Below are 12,827 nucleotides of genomic sequence, written 5' to 3'. Positions count from 1 at the left end.
CAATGCTTTCCTTCATGGAGAACTCGCGCAAAATACAGAAGTATACATGGAGGTCCCACCCGATTTCTCCGAACAATTTGGAGGAAGAGAAGTGTGCCGACTACGAAAAACTCTGTATGGCCTAAAGCAGTCTCCGCGAATCTGGTTCGGAAGATTCTGCCAGGCTATGATCAAGCATGGATTCCAACAAAGCCAGTCCGACCACACACTCTTCACAAAAAGGAGAGGCAACCAGGTAACTTATCTGATTATCTATGTTGATGACATGATTATCACCGGAGATGATGTTGAGGAAATCCAGAGGTTGAAGGAAAATCTGTTCAGAGAATTTGAGATGAAGGACCTAGGCGCACTAAAGTATTTTTTGGGGATAGAAGTGTTGCGATCTCGACACGGAATATTTCTAAGACAGAAGAAGTATGTCTTAGATCTGTTGGCAGAGACAGGTCTCCTCGACTACAAACCCACAGACACTCCAATGATTCAAAATCATGGCCTTAAAATAGAAGAGGGAGCGGAGCTAGCAGATAAAGAAAGATATCAACGCCTAGTCGGGAAACTCATATACCTCTCACATACGAGGCCTGACATTGCATATGCCGTGGGCGTTGTAAGCCAGTTCATGCACCAACCTCAAACTAACCACATGGATGCCGCGTTGAGGATCGTACGGTACTTGAAAGGTACTGTCGGCTATGGAATCTTCCTAGCAAAGAGAGATGATCTGGAAGTTGATGGATACACAGACGCTGACTGGGCAAGCAATCCAGTGGATAGGAAGTCAACAGGAGGGTACTTTACGTTCATTGGAGGAAACTTGGTTACTTGGAGGAGCAAGAAACAAAAGGTCGTCGCCCTGTCAAGTGCCGAAGCTGAGTTCCGATGAATGAAGAGTGGACTCATGGAAATCCTATGGCTTAGGAGGTTACTCACAGAAATTGGGTGTCCACCAACCCGAAAAAGTCAGTTATTCTGTGACAACAAAGCCGCTATTAGCATCTCAGAGAATCCAGTGCAGCACGACAGAACAAAACATGTGGAAGTTGACCGACACTTCATCAAAGAAAAATTGGAAGGAGGTATTATTGAATTCCCTTTTGTCCGATCAGAAGAACAATTGGCGGATATCCTAATCAAAGCAGTTCATCCCAAGATCTTCGAAGAAATATTGTGCAAGTTAAGCATTGGAGATACCATTGCTCAACTTGAGGGGGAGTGTCAAACTTACCTAAATCAAAGGAGGCAAATCGGGAGTCATTAAGGAGGCAAATCAAGGAGACCAATTTGGGAGTCATTATGTAGAGAAATCGATACTCAATTGATATTGATACCTTGTACAAAAATAGATTACTCCCTATATGAAGGCTAGGACCGATTGTAATTAAAAAATATAAGAAATAATACAAACCCTTCTTCTCCCAAATACTTCATTCGCTGTTCTACTATGCATAGCCTATCTACACCTCTCGATTACCATCGTTAAGAAAGATTACTCCTCCGGCGACGCATCCGGTTATCTTTCATAAAAATTAGTCATTTTTTATACAGAGAAATTTGATCGAACGGATAATAGAGGTGATGGAAAAAAGAGAAATACGCATAGATGATGATCGAAGAAATGAGACTGAAATTCATGGAGTTTCAATTTCCAAAATTTTGCTCGTCTGCTCATCCTCATAGTTGAACAGATCTTCGTGAAAACCCTAACTTATCTGCGGCGGTTGCGAAGATGCAGATCTTCGTGAAACCCCTTACGGGGAAGACGATCACCCTCGAGGTGGAGTCGTCCGACACCATCGACAACGTCAAGGCTAAGATCCAGGACAAGTAAGGCATCCCGCCGGACCAGCAGCGCCTCATCTTCGCCGGCAAGCAGCTTGAAGATGGCCGCACCCACGCCGACTACAACATCCAGAAGGAGTCCACGCTTCACCTCGTCCTCCGCCTACGTGGTGGCGCTAAGAAGCGCAAGAAGAAGACCTACACCAAACCGAAGAAGATCAAGCACAAGCACAAGAAGGTGAAGCTCGCCGTTCTTCAGTTCTACAAGGTCGACGATTCCGGCAAGGTGCAGCGCCTCAGGAAGGAGTGCCCCAATGTTAGGAGCGCTGCTCCAAACGTTGATTAACTCGCGATCAAGAGACGCGACCGGGAATTATCTGGCGCCCAGGAGGTCTGGGTCGTCGGCAATTTCCGGCGAGGAAGCTGCACGCGAGCGAGAGACTCGTCGTCAGCGGTAGGGTTTGCGTTTCTTGTTGCACAAGCCTTGGGCCGAAAGAATATGATATATTGATGATTGAATATTCGAAAACATGGCCCTATTTATACTAAGACCCTAGGGTTGATTCGACCTAACCTAGACGTCCGGGAAAGAATCAACGAAGAAAACCCGAACGGGGCTTAATAGACGCCCGACGCGATTACAATAATTCAATTAATAAAGCTTAACTAATGAGCTATGAAAAAGGAAACAAACTAAAATAATAAATAACAAAACAGAATAAGAGCTAACAAAACAGAGCATCTTCTCCTTAATCACGTTGTTACTTGGCGACGTAATTCGCCAGCTTCTGCAGGGGTTTAATTCGATCCCTTGGCCTCAACGATCTTGCCTCCACATTCCCCTCGGACCTCTTCTGCTGCATTCGCTTCCTGGTCTTCGTGGCTGTCGCCGGTACTTCTACAGCTGGTTCCTCGTCTTGCATGCTCGAGTAATCCGTATCTACTCCCCCCCGGTTAGCCGCCTCCTTGACCTCAAGGGGGAGATTCGGGAAATGCCGTTTAATCACATCGAGTGGCTCCCACGAAGGGGAGTCTGTGCCATCCAACCATCGCACCAACACGTGCTCCACCGGCTTGCCGTCGCGCCATAGGACCTGTGATTCCTCCAATGCTACCGGGGTCGCCACCGGTCTGCTCCCCATGAATGTGTCCGGCAACTCCCTGCGCGGAATCGACTCCTCATCCCCCGCCACGAATTCACGAAGCAAACTGACGTGAAACACGTCGTGAATTCTACTTCCCTCCGGCAGACGTAGACGGTATGCCACCGGGCCCACGCGCTGCAACACTTCATAAGGCCCGTAGAAACGCCTTGCTAACTTAGCCGAAAGCGGCTTAGCCACAGAGTGTTGACGGTAAGGCTGTAGTTTTAGCCACACCAAGTCCCCAACCTCAAATTCGACGTGCCTCCTGTGTTTATTCACCACCTCGCACATGCGTTGTTGAGCACAGGTAAGATTCTCACGCAATTCAGTCAGCAACTTCCCCCTTTGATTTATTAACTCCGCCACTTTCGGGGGCGTGGCAGCCGACGGTGGGGAAGCCACCAGCAGCGGAGGGTCCCGTCCATATAAAGCTCGGAATGGCGAAGTGCCCAACGCAGCGTGGTGGAAACAGTTGAGGGCTAGTTCTGCCCACGGCAAGAAATTACCCCACTTAGATGGACGATCCGCAGTAAACGCTCGAAGGTACTGTTCGAGACCGCGATTCCGAACCTCCGTCTGTCCATCCGATTGCGGATGATAAGCTGTAGAGAAATGCAGCCTAGTTCCGCTCAATCGCAGCATTTCCTCCCAAGTAGCATTCAAAAACACTGAGTCCCTGTCCGAGACTAAAGTCTTTGGGAATCCATGATGGCGCACCACCGTATTGATGAAGAGATGGGCGACCCGTAAGGCGTCGAACTTGGCCGGTAACGGGGCAAAGTGTGCATACTTTGACAGGCGATCCACCACCACCATAATCGTGGTGTATCCTTTAGACGGGGGGAAGGCCCGTGATGAAGTCCATAGAAACGTCCTCCCAAACTTGGGACGGGACGGGCAGGGGTTGTAACAAACCCGCAGGCTTTTGTGTCGAGTACTTCGTGGATTGACATACTGCGCAGGTTTCAACAAACTTCTTGACATCCTTGCGCATACGGGGCCAATAAAATCCGGCCGATACGAGACGAAAGGTCCGATCATGACCCGGGTGACCCGCCATCGGCGTGCAGTGATGCTCCGTTAACAACAAACGCTTTAGCTTCGAGTCTGGGCTGAGGAGGACTCGACGATTGAAATATATTAGCCCGTCGACAACAGATAGATGTGCTGGGGCTGTTCCCTCCGCGATCTGGGCGACCAATGCCCGCAAGTCTGGTAGGTCCGCGGTCTCCTCCCGCAGCCGCTGTAGCAGGTCGGGAATGGGCTGGGCTACTGCAGCGAGAAACGCTGCTTCTGTCCGCGGCTCATGCTCTGGCTCCGCGCTGGACTCGGCTGGCCCCAGATCAGAATATTGGTCCACGCCCCCCTCGCGTCGTGAAAGGGCGTCAGCCGCCTTGTTGGTGCTTCCTGTCTTGTATTCGATACAGAATTTATACCCCATTAATTTTCGGATGTAAAGGTGTTGATCCGGGGTCTGCACAACCTGTTGAAGGAGATCCTTTAAACTTTTCTGGTCACTACGTATGATGAACTCTCGGCCAAGGAGATATTGCCGCCATTTCTGCACTGCTTCCACTATGGCGTAAAGCTCCTTATGATACGTCGAGGTGACCCGACGGCGCGGACCAAGCTTCTTACTAAAATAGGCAATGGGATGTTTATCTTGGATTAACACCGCCCCAATTCCCACATCTGAAGCGTCCGTCTCGACGCAAAATTGCTTCTCAAAATCCGGTAAACTCAAAATCGGAGCTGTAGTCATGGCACCTTTGAGGGCCGCGAACGCGGCATCCCCCGCTTCGGACCATACGAAGGACTCCTTCTTTAATAAATCAGTTAAGGGTGCGGCAATCATGGCGTAATTAGCAATGAAGCGTCGATAATACCCTGTTAAGCCCAAAAATCCACGTAGTTGTTTCACGGTCCTAGGTGTTGGCCATGACGTCATTGCATCGATCTTTGCGGGGTCGGCCTTTAGGCTGCCCTGAGACCAAATGGCCCAAATACTCAACCGTCGTCCTGCAAAATGAACATTTGGAGAGCTTGACGAAGAATTTATGGGACTGCAATAACTCGAGCACCTGCTGTAGGTGAGAGCAGTGGTCATCCAATGTGGAACTGTATACGAGGATGTCATCGAAGAATACAATTACGCACTTCCTCAATAATGGCTGAAAAATCCCGTTCATGGCGGCCTGAAATGTTGACGGAGCATTGGTAAGGCCGAACGGCATTACTAAGAATTCAAAATGGTCGTCATGTGTCCTGAAAGCTGTTTTAAACACGTCCGCATCATGCATGCGAATCTGATGGTAACCGGACCTCAAATCCAGTTTGGTGAAAAATTTCGCACGTCCCAGCTCGTCGAAGAGTTCATCTGCTGTTGGGATTGGAAAATGGTCAGGCACCGTAGCCATGTTCAAGGCCCTGTAGTCGATGCAAAACCGGAATGATCCATCTTTCTTTCTAATTAACAGGACCGGGGACGAGAACGGACTCTGACTCCGTTGAATAATCCCTTGCGCGAGCACTTCCCTCACCTGTCTTTCGATCTCATTTTTTTGAAAATAGGGGTACCTATAGGGCCGCACATTGACTGGTTTAGAATTAGGCAGCAGGTGTATCCGATGATCATATTCACGTCGCGGTGGCATCCCCGTCGGTACCTCAAATACCGGCCGAAATCTCTCCAACACCGCCTGGACCGTCGGCGGTGTATCCTGGGGAAAGTCCACGCTGGTGTCCTGCACCTCAGGCTCAATCCTCACTATCTCGTAAAACTCGTTGGCCGTGGGGTGGGCAGCCAACATTGCTAATGACTGCAAGGTGATAAGGCGCGGAGAGGGTTGCACTCCGTGTAGTGCTACAGGTACTCCATTCTGCGAAAATTCCAAGGTTTTCCCCACAAAATCCGCCGATATTCGTCCCAATGACTCCAACCAATCCATACCGAGCACAATATCCGGACCATGAATTTCCATGATGTGCAAGTCCAGAAGGAAGTCGACGCCCTGGATAGAGAGCTTGGTTCTGCGTGCTATATGTGAACAAATCAATGATGCACCATTGCCCACATAGACTCTAAATGGCCGGATCGGGGTCAAGGATAAGTGCAATTGCTCCGCCACTCGGGGGTGGAGAAAATCATGGTTGCTCCCTGTATCGATAAGTATGCTGACTGTAGTCTTCCCGATTGTGCCTATAACGTTGAAAGGGCGGGACTTGCTGGTTCCCGACAATGTGTGGAGATGTGAGAGGTCCGCCGTGATCACTGTCTCCGGGTCGTCCTCTGCGTCTGACCCGTCCAGGTCATCCGTGGTCTCGTCGTCGCCTATATAACACAGAACCTTCAGCTTGCACACATGCCCCGGCACCCACTTCTCTGGACAGTGGTAACATAATCCTTTCCGGGAGCGCTCAGCCTTTTCAGCGTTTGAGACCCGAATGGGCCGGAAGCCGGGTTTCACCGTCTCCCTAGGCTGGGCTGCAGCGAGCTGACTGGAGGGGGCTGGGGTCGTGGCTGGGCTACTGGCAGGGTGTGTAAAACGGGACTCCCGACCGCCCCATTTACCCCGGAGTTGTTGGGGATGACGCTCCTCGTGCGACGAGGCCAGCCTCAGTGCCAAAGCCATCGCTTCTGCCAAAGAAGATGGCTGTTGTAACTCGACCTTTTCTTGGATGGGCTCCTTGAGCCCCGTGATGAAGATCGGAATTAGGGCCTCCTCGGAAATCCCTTGCACCCTATTAAGGTATCTATCAAAGGCATCGTGATACTCTGCTACACTGCCCGTCTGCACCAGCTTCGATAAGGGTCCCGCGCAATTACGGAAGCTATGGGGGTCGAACCTATGGCGGACATCCTCCAGAAACTCAAGCCACGTCACGACCGGGTTGTTGGCTCTGTAATTAAAAATCCATTCAGCCGCCGGTGGCTGAAACAACATTACCACATAGTGTAGACGATCTTCATCTGCCAATTGTAAATGGTCGAAATAATATTCGACTCTAGAAATCCAATTCGAAGCGTCGGAGCCGTCGAAACGGGGAGCTTTCATGTCAAGATCCCGCGGCGTCTCCCTTCTGCCCGTGTTGTTTGTATGACGGTGTGAGGGTGGGTCCCATGATGTAGAGTGGCGGTACCCGTTAAAACCTCGACCCCACTCCTGAGGGAACTGAGGCATGGGTCTATCCCATGCTGACCCACGTCCGGAGTATGTGCGGTCTCGACGAAAAGCAGGGCCATGGTGTTGAGCAGTCATCAAACCCTCCCGTCGCGGGTGGTCGCGAAAATCAACTCGTCGTCGGCGGACGTCCCCACCACGAGCGCGGCGGCCGTGGTTGAAATACCGGGGGACATCCCCGTCGGAAGCCATAACCTCGCGATGAGTGGGATGCGGAATCACATCCGTATCGTCTGAAAAGTATGGTGGATCCGGATCAGGGAGGAGCGGAACCTCCAAACCGTCAACCCTCCGATCAGTTGCGGCCAAGCGAAATTCCAGGTTATCAAAGCGCTGCATAATCTTCTCGAACCCCAAAGAAATCGGATCACGGGGACCCGAGCCTTCGATGTGGATGGTACTCGATTGTGGATCGCCCTGTGGCGGTGGCCGGTGGCCGTTGCTGCCACGGTGAGTGAGCGATTCCTCGCGATGGGGCCGGTTCGCCATGATTTCTTGAGCGTTGCCGCCTGTCAGGAGGCCTGTTGGTGGTAGAACAGAGTCAGAAACATCCATGGTGAGTACGCAATGAAAGACACCAATTGTTAGGAGCGCTGCTCCAAACGTTGATTAACTCGCGATCAAGAGACACGACCGGGAATTATCTGGCGCCCAGGAGGTCTGGGTCGTCGGCGATTTCCGGCGAGGAAGCTGCACGCGAGCGAGAGACTCGTCGTCAGCGGTAGGGTTTGCGTTTCTTGTTGCTCAAGCCTTGGGCCGAAAGAATATGATATATTGATGATTGAATATTCGAAAACATGGCCCTATTTATACTAAGACCCTAGGGTTGATTCGACCTAACCTAGACGTCCGGGAAAGAATCAACGAAGAAAACCCGAACGGGGCTTAATAGACGCCCGACGCGATTACAATAATTCAATTAATAAAGCTTAACTAATGAGCTATGAAAAAGGAAACAAACTAAAATAATTAATAACAAAACAGAATAAGAGCTAACAAAACAGAGCATCTTCTCCTTAATCACGTTGTTACTTGGCGACGTAATTCGCCAGCTTCTGCGGGGGTTTAATTCGATCCCTTGGCCTCAACGATCTTGCCTCCACATTCCCCTCGGACCTCTTCTGCTGCATTCGCTTCCTGGTCTTCGTGGCTGTCGCCGGTACTTCTACAGCTGGTTCCTCGTCTTGCATGCTCGAGTGATCCGTATCACCCAACGCCGAGTGCGGGGCTGGAACCTTCATGGCCAATCATTTTGACCGCCATTACTGCGGTAAATGCGGCCAGACCTATGTCTACAATAAGGCCGGCGGCGATTGATTTGGAGATTAGATTATTTTACTTTCGACGACAAGTTATCAGATTTTTTATTAATGTTAAGTCCGTAATCTTATCACAGTTTGTCGAATTTTGAGTATTGCATGATAATCGTTTTGCTGGGTTTTTTTTTATTATTATATGCTATTTTATTCTTCTGGTTGTTGCTGCACCATTGTATCATTCTTTTGCACGACATAAATTGACACTTAAATTTAAATGCCATTACTGCTTAGATTTTAGATTGTCCTACTATGTTCATTTCTCAGTAATTTTTAAATGATTAAAAAATGTAGCCCTCTGAATCATTTTTAGCTGGGAAAATATCATTGCTAGTCTCTAGATATTCTTTAGTTAATCTATATGCCCAATTACCTTATGTTGATAAGATCATCCACGATAGCTTTCGCCTACAAACTCCTCTTGCCACATCATCAGCACTAAAAATCCTTCTGCCACATTATTATTATTAGGACAAGCAAATAGCCCATAGCCCAGCACACAGATACGCGAAAATTTAATAATATTATTTAAATTAAAAAAATTACATTAAAAAAATATATTAGTTTAAAAAAGGTACATTAAAAAAATACATTAATTTAAAAAAATTACATTAATTTAAAAAAAAACTCCTCTTCCACACACGAATTACGGAATTACATAATTAAAAATTACAATCACGCAAAATACGGAATTAAATTTACGACACAAATACGGGAAAATTCAATAATAATATTAAAATTTTAAAAAAAAGTACATTAATTAAAAAAAACTCCTCTTCCACACACGAATTACGGAATTACATAATTAAAAATTACAATCACGCAAATACAGAATTAAATTTATGACACAGATACGGGAAAATGCAATAATTTTATTTAAATTAAAAAAAAGTAAATTATAAAAAAAATTACATAATTAAAAAAAACGGCTAGCCGATTCGGAGCTCGCAATTGCGGCTAGCGGATCGCCTAGCGCCTGCGAATCGGCTAGAGCTCGCCGATCGGCTAGCCTAAATTGTCGCAATGGAGCCTAGCGGATCGGCTAGCGGTCGGCTAGCGCCCGCGATCGGCTAGCCTATCCGCTAGCCTCCATTGTGGATGGTCTAACTGTAAATTTTATTAAGTTGTGTGCTTACCCCTAGGACGAGTATAAATTTGATAGCAAAAATTCAGAGTTTAATTACGTGGCATGAGCTTATGCATAATTAAGCAGTCATTCTATTAGGTGGCCATAAAATCTTATTTTGAGCACCGTTTGGTAGAGCCATCCACTAAGATTTTTTTATTTTCTATGTCAATTCAATTGTGTTAGTATCTTATATACTCTACAGTTAGACCGAGATAGGGAAATGCATCTTTTCACCCGACTTCGTAAATATATATCCTTTTGAACTTTTTTACCAGACAGTTTATCGAGTTTAAGATGTGCATCATGTCAAAAAACAGGTGCAACACCATCAAAATATTTAAGAAGAATGTAATAAGTGGATACATTTTTAGAATGGGGTAAGGTAGCTATTTCATCTTCTTTAGGATTTATATCCTCACCACGTTCCCTTCACGTGGAATCTGATTCTAGTACTCCCTCCGTCCCGGGCTACTCGCCCCTTTCCTTTTCGGTACGGAGATTAAGGAATGAGTGTATAGGAAAGTCAAAAATTACGGCTGTAGGTGAAAATTTTTACTAAAAATGGAAAGAGTGCAAGTAACTTGGGACGCCCAAAAAGGAAATAAGTACGAGTAGTGCGGGACGGAGGGAGTATCTACTAATTTAACGTAGAAACGTCAAATGTTATTGAAAAATAATTATAATTTGGTGTATTTTCTCCTATAATAATGAGTCCTAACAAGTAACTTAGCAATATATTCTCTTTGTCTCATTAAAAATGATGTTTGTTAAAACAGAAATAATATCATAAAATAACATTGTATAAAATCTCGTGCTGAAAATCAAAAGTTTCATTTCTTTTATAATGGGACAGATAGAGTATTACTTTTATAATCTTCCATTTGTTAAACACTTTGTAATAGAAGAGTGAATTACTCTCTCACTTTGACTAGGCACTGGTTTTAAGAAATGTAATGAATTAATGGAAGGTGGGTCCTACTTTTATCATTAGTTTTATAATAAAGTATGAGTAGGAATGAGTTAGTGAAATATGAGGTCCACTACCAAAAATGGTAAAAAGTGAAATGTGACAAATTTTGTGGGACGGACGTAAATAGAAAAATGATACAATCTTTGTGGGACGGAGGGAGTACATATTTAGGGCACATACTAGTTACGATGCATATGTGCGGCCCCTATACGTGCAAAATATCATTTGCGATATTTATACTTGTACTTATGCATTGTAAGGTGCTTTTCAGCCCGCAGGGGCAACGCAGTTGGCAATGGAGGGACAGATCTTGCTGCAATGAGCCTGGGTTCAAATCCCACTGCTGTCGTATAGTTGCTTCCATCTCTCAGGTGCCTTGGGAGATGGGCTTCTGGCAGCCAGTGGGTTAAGCCCCCCCTTATCGGGCTACTGCGTACCTTGATTGAACCCTCTCACATGATGTCGGGCCGGAGTGTGGGGCTTCTAAGGCGATAGAATCGCCTTTTTTGCTGCAATGTAAGGTGCTTTTCACTTTTGGGCCTATTAGCTTTTTTCGAACGAAAATACCCCAAAGGGTTAAAGGGCAAATTTGTACACTGTTTTCTCTCTTTCCTCCTTCCTTTTTCCACTTTTTGTAGATGACTTGTAGATCGTGCGCTTTTTCTCATTCCACGTTGATCGTGGCCCATAAGAGCATCCACATCCTTGCTCTTGCCAACGAGCACGGATGTGAGCCCGGACCCACTTTTACTCTCTGCTCTTAGGCAAGAGCACAACACTCACATCCGTGCTCTTCCGCAAGGACATGCTCAAGGGTCCCACCATTCTAATATTCAATTAAAATTAAAATATTTCCACAATATTAAAATATATTAAAAATAACCAGAATAATATTACAAATTACAAAAAAATTAAAAATTACATAATTAAAATTTTCTTCATTAAAGTCTTAAAAATTAAAAATTACATAATTTAAATCCTAAAAATTAAAAAATACATAATTAAATTCTTAAAATTAAAAAACCCCACTACTCGTGGCCGAATTTTGCTCAAATGGATGATGAATGCGTGTATTTATAGATGATTTTGGGATTAATTTTTTAAAAAAAAATTCAAAAAAAATTCAAAAAAATGGTAATAAAATCTGTATATTTTTTAGAAGCCAAAAATATATTTTTTAATTTTTGGTATTATTTTCGATTTTTTTAAAAAAGAAAAAAGAAAATGCCAACGGTCAATAGAAACGCGCCACGTCGCCCTGCTCGCTGGCACGACGCTGCTCTTAGCTAAGAGCACGTCCGTGCCAGCGGCAAGAGCGCAGCGGCGGACAGCGGTGTGCTCTCCGCTGTGGATGCTCTAACGTCTTCTGTTTGCTCAAAGCCTGACTCTTCGATCTTTGATCTTCAATTCTTCACCCGCATTCTCGTCCCCATTCGACTTCATTGACATTGTCTAGATTATTCAGTAATATAACACAAAATTAGTACAAATCACAAGACCAAAAAGGCAAACCCAATGGCCAAGTTCCAATCACATAACTTAAGACTTTTAGACAAACAAAATACACAAGCAAAACCATACACAAGGTGGTTTAATTGGAGAAAGGAAAAAAAGTCTAGATGATGACGTTGAGAGTTGGCGCAAATACTTGTGGTGGCGCGCACCCCCTCACCCCCACCCGAATCACAATGGCATGCTATCGCATGTGCAGTGACGCCCACTCGCCCGCTCATTTGGTGAGAGAATGGAGAAGAAAAGGAAAAGCAATTTAGCTTAGGAGGTACTCATAAGCTAAATGCGGCCATTGACATTGGAGAACAATGCGGCCATTGGAGTATGTTTAGAGCATCTCCAGTAAGACAGGACGTCAAATAGCCCTCACATAGCCTTCACACTGCCACATCATCAGCACTACAATTCTCCTGTCACATCAGCTTGCCACATCAACTGGACATCAAATAGCCCTCACATAGCCTTCACACTACCTATCCACATCACTAATAACAATTATATAATTTAATTTACACTCGTATCAACATACGGAATTTAATTTATGAGACAAATACATTTAAATTGAATAATACTATTAAAATTTCAAAAATTACAATAATTTAAAAAAAATACATTTAAAAAAATTACATTTAAAAAAATTACATAAATTTACATAAAAACTAACGCCTTGCAATCCTCCGCGCCCATAACTCTTCAACTAAATCCTTTTGGAGTCGAATATGAGCCTCCGTCTGACGCATGTCGGCATGTGCTTGGAGGAGGGCTTCTTCATCGTGAGGTACCCCACCTCGT

At 45.6% G+C, this 12,827-nt stretch overlaps 1 pseudogene; it reads left to right on the top strand.

Moving 5' to 3' along the window:
* The first annotated feature begins 1,729 nt into the window (after positions 1 to 1,729).
* Positions 1,730 to 8,425, top strand: LOC121793648 (annotated as a pseudogene).
* Positions 8,426 to 12,827: the final 4,402 nt, after the last annotated feature.

Source organism: Salvia splendens, chromosome 3, assembly GCF_004379255.2.
Source record: "Salvia splendens isolate huo1 chromosome 3, SspV2, whole genome shotgun sequence".
In the NCBI taxonomy this organism is placed as follows: Eukaryota; Viridiplantae; Streptophyta; class Magnoliopsida; order Lamiales; family Lamiaceae; genus Salvia; species Salvia splendens.
This window is presented reverse-complemented; position numbering and strand designations above follow the sequence as displayed.